Consider the following 4,396-nt stretch of genomic DNA (forward strand, 5'->3'; position numbering starts at 1 on the left):
TTCCCGGACCGGGGCACGAACCCGTGTCTCCTGCATCAGCAGGCGGACTCTCAACCACTGCGCCACCAGGGAAGCCCAGCACCTTTGTTTTTAACGACGAGCCCCCTCCTACGGTCCACAGCCCCTAGGAACCCTCCTCTCACCACGTCGAGTAGGTTTCCTCTTCTCACTCTCTCTCCTCCCTTTGCAGTGTCTGGCGCTGTGTCCCACCTCCACCATCTTGAAACTATCCTTCCTTGGCCTCCATAATAACAGCACACCCGCTCCCCGTCCTTCTGTCCGGTGAGCTGTGTCCTTCGTCTCCTAAACAGAGTTCTCCCTGAGACTCCATCCTCTGGAGCGGCGTGAGATAGTGGAAAGAATAGAACGCAGGTTTGGGAGCCAGAGTGACCGTCTGATCCTGGGCTGTATCATTTATTGTTGGGTGATCTCTCTGAGCCTCCACTTTCTCAACTGTAAAGTGCAGATTAATCCCAAGGGTTGAAGGTACTGTAGGGAAAGGGCCTGACACAAAGTCGTGGCTAAACGCAGGGCAGCTGTGGGTGTTCTCTGCGACTCTGTCAGGCATTACACAGGCCCCTGTTGACTCGCCTCTCGCCTCTCACCTGGGGGAGCCAACACGCTCTCTCCAGCCCTGAATTCTCTCCCACATCTGGTCCCCAATTCCACGTATCTGTAGGTGTTTCCACTTTTGACGTCCTGTCATGACCCAAGTGGTAGCCTGCATAAACCAACCTTGTCATTCTTTTTTCTCCAGAGCTCTTCCTGCTGGGTTTTCCCTGATTCAGCCGTCCACGCCGCTATTTCCCAGACTCTTGGGATCCAAAAGCTTGGGAGTATCTTTCATTCAGCTGTCGCTTTGGCCTTTCATGTTTGGAAATCGCCATGATTGTTGGTCCAGTGACTTCACATGCATCTGTGACTTCATCTCAACAGGATTTTGACGTCGGCTGTTACAGAAATGAGGCCTGGAGACGCAAAATCATCTGCCCGAGGGGTGAAAAGGAGAGCGGGACTCGACTCAAAGCCTGGGCTCATCCCATTTCTTGGAGGCTCCCTCCCCGGCGTGACTGGTAGCCTGGCTGGTCTCACACCCCACTAACTCAAAATGCTGAGGTCTCTCCATCTTAAAGACAAACTGATGAACCTTTCCCAGTGCCTGTCTCCAGCTCTTAGCCCTCTCCTGCTTCCCCCTGTACATACCCGCAAGCCTGCCTTACACTCTTGGGTTCCTCAGTCACTGCAAGCTAGTGTCCGCCTCCCTGGCATGGCCCCCACCAAGTTCCCTCTGTCCCCAGGACACTCCGTGGCCCTGGCCATACCCGAGTCCTGTCTAACCCCATCACAGCCCCTCTTCCGCCCAACGTGCCTCCCCTTAGCTTCTCTCCTGATTTCCTTCTACCCCTCCGGCCATCCTGCCCTAGTGCCCTCAGCCTCACCGGCCATCCTGCCCTAGTGCCCTCGGCTCAGCCCAGCACCTGATGCTGCACATCCCCAGGTTTGGGGTCCAGGCCATCTGCTCTTGACAAACCCCATGTTCTCCTTGGTTGGCTCATTTCCTCATGTGGCTTCAGTGACCACCACCATGTTGACAGCTCCCCAGCCTCTCTCTCTAGCTCAGATATTTCCCTGTAGCTTGAAATCTTCATATCCCTCTGAACGTGGAGTTCTAATCCTGAATCCACCACGTCCCAGCTGGGTGACTGCGATGGTTAATTTTGTGTGTCAACTTGACAGGGTGCCCAGATATTGGGTCAAACATGATTCCAGGTGTGTCTGCGAGGGTGTTTCTGGATGAGATCAGCATCTGAATCCACTGAACAAAGCAGGTGGCCCTTCCTAATATGGGGGGGCCTCATGCGATCCAAGGAAGACCTGAAGAGAACAAAAGGGCTACCCCTCTGTGAGTGACGGGGGTCCTCCCGCTGACCGTGGAGCGGGGACATCGGTCTTTTTCTGCTTTTGGACTTGGACTGAAACAGTGGCTCGTCTTGAGTCTGTTGGGTTGGAACTCACACCATTGGCTCTTCTGGTGTCAGAACTTCAGACTCAGACCAGAGCTGTGCCATGAGATCTCCTGGGACTCCGGCTTGTTTTTGTTCTTGTTGTTTAAAGGTGTTTTTTTTTTTTTTTTTTAAATTTATTTATTTATTTTGGCTGCGTTGGGTCCTCATTTCATGAGGGCTTTCTCTAGTTGCGGCGAGCGAGGGCCACTCTTCATCGCGGTGCGCGGTCCTCTCTTGTGGCGGAGCACAGGCTCCAGATGCGCAGGCTCAGTAGCTGTGGCTCACGGTCCCAGCCGCTCCGCGGCATGTGGGATCTTCCAAGACCAGGGCTCGAACCCATGTGCCCTGCATCGGCAGGCAGATTCGCAACCACTGCGCCACCAGGGAAGCCCTAAAGGTGTTTTTTTTGACGTGGACCATTTTTTAAAGTCTTTATTGAACTTGTGACAATATTGCTCCTGTGTTCTGTTTTGGTTTTTTGGCCACGAGGCATGTGGGATCTTAGCTCCCTGACCAGGGATCAAACCTGCAGCCCCTGCACTGGAAGGCAAAGTCTTAACCACTGGACCGCCAGGGAAGTCCTCCGACTCCAGCCTGTTGACTGCAGGTCTTGGGACTTCTCAGCCCCCAAAATTGGTAAGCCAGTTCCTTATAATAAATCTTTTAGATATAGATATATAATAGATAGATAGATAGATAGAAACAGATACATCTCCTATTAGTACTTGAGTTTTCTTACTATCCTAGGGTTTACTCTATAGATCAAGGAACCAGTGAGATTTCTGTCAACTTCTAATATCCGTTCCCATTGTGCATTTGGGAAGCAGGAAAATGACCACAGGTGGGTTTGTGGACCACAGTGAGGCATACATGGATTGGAGCCCTTTATTACTAGATCATCATACAACTCTAGTCTAACAGGGGCCGTAATGGTACTTTGGGTCCCCATCATTTCAAAGCCTGTATCCAACAGTCCTCAGAAGATCTGGGCAGTCTCCTTTCCCCACTGTATGGGTATCTGGGTAAATGGTCATAAGTCCCTTTGGAGGAAAGAGTGAGGTATCACGAGTGACCCAACCTTTCCTTTAGTTGATGGATGTGGGTCTGAAAACGGGCTCAGATCTGGAAACTGCGAAAAGGACTGTGACTTTGCACCGGGTCTCCTGACATCCTTGTGCTTGTTATTCTCGGCCTCTTTTGCTCACACATATGTACCAGGCAGAGACTTTGCTGCCTGTCCATCTGTCTTGCCTCTGGGAGCGCCATGTTCTATTAGTCACACCCACAGCTCCCCGCAGGTCAGGGTCTTTGGTTGCCATTCTGCCTTTGCTGCCTGTTACAATAATTTTATCCTGTTTCTCATGGTTAAGTGCTGCCACTGGCCTTTGATATTCTAGGGTCCAGTATCATCCTCATTACCACCAAAAAGCCCAGACTAAACCACGTCTCTTGTCATCGGCCCCGGACTACAGAGGGGTCACCACTGACTGAAGCATCTTAATGATGGTGGTGCTCTCCCGGCACTCTCTCCTCAACACCTGCGCGGATGCCTGTCCCTCAGACCCTTCTGAGGGAGGGTCAGCTGGTGTGTCCGGCCTCACGGTAGATTAGTCCTAGTGCATCCATGTCTGTAGCCTTTTGACCCCTCCTTCCATGGTTGAGCACAGTGATCCTGGTATTGTTTTTTCCAAGCTTGTAAGAGCCATCAGGACTTTCCTCTCTCATCCCGCCCCTAGGCCCTTGCCCATCATGTGAAATGCTTGTTCCAGGAGAATAGTTCCGTATTAATGAACGTGCCCTGACTTGGACCCTTCCCTCCGTGAGCCGGCGTTCTTCAGACGCGCCCCCAGCACACACTTGCAGCTCCTGCCCTTGCACGGTCACCCAGTCCTGCGGCTCCTCTGGTATAGAATGCTTCCCCCTTCTCAGGCCCAGTGACAGAGCCCTCACCCGGGTTCTCCTGACCCTGACCCTAGTCATTGGTCCGGTGGCCAGCAAGAAGGGGAGAGGGGAGACCCTCAGAGCGCAGTCATCATTGTGGCGGCTTTTGCCTCGTTGGAGGCTGGTGCAGAATGTACGAGGAAAGGCTGCTCTCCTTTAAGGAGGTGGAGGGGCCGCTTCTGCAAACTCAGGAGGTTCAGGGGAATCTGGGGGCTTCAGGGCTCTCCAGTGCATCCACCCAGAAATACCCACTCCCCCCTTTCAGTCCCTCAGTCCCTCCCAGTCTGTATCAGGCCCCGACGTGGATGGAAGAGAGTCGCTTTTCTGAAGGTCTTGAGTTTGGTTCTCAGCTTGGTCTACCTTCTGGCTCCAGGAGATGTCTTTTAACAGTGCCAACGAAGCCTCTGTCTCTCACAGAGGCCTTGGATTAGTCATTGATTTCCCCCACG

The 4,396-nt window shown here is 52.8% G+C and overlaps 1 long non-coding RNA gene across 6 annotated transcripts in view; it reads left to right on the plus strand.

Annotated features, from left to right (window-relative positions):
- The window catches only part of LOC113628407 (uncharacterized), a 9,586-nt gene extending 7,124 nt beyond the window's left edge, over positions 1-2,462 (plus strand). For 4 of the 6 annotated variants that reach the window (XR_003436050.1, XR_003436053.1, XR_003436049.1 and 1 more), the window contains 3 exons: positions 191-282; positions 758-2,115; positions 2,404-2,462. This is a non-coding gene — a long non-coding RNA (uncharacterized LOC113628407). Of the gene's footprint in view, positions 1-190; positions 373-757; positions 2,116-2,403 lie in introns of all 6 variants that reach the window. The other 2 variants (XR_003436051.1, XR_003436052.1) reach the window with 2 other exon arrangements.
- The last annotated feature ends 1,934 nt before the right edge of the window (positions 2,463-4,396 follow it).

This window comes from Aethalodelphis obliquidens, unplaced genomic scaffold, assembly GCF_003676395.1.
Source record: "Aethalodelphis obliquidens isolate GAN/ISIS:26980383/991018 unplaced genomic scaffold, ASM367639v1 scaffold23, whole genome shotgun sequence".
Classification (NCBI taxonomy): Eukaryota; Metazoa; Chordata; class Mammalia; order Artiodactyla; family Delphinidae; genus Aethalodelphis; species Aethalodelphis obliquidens.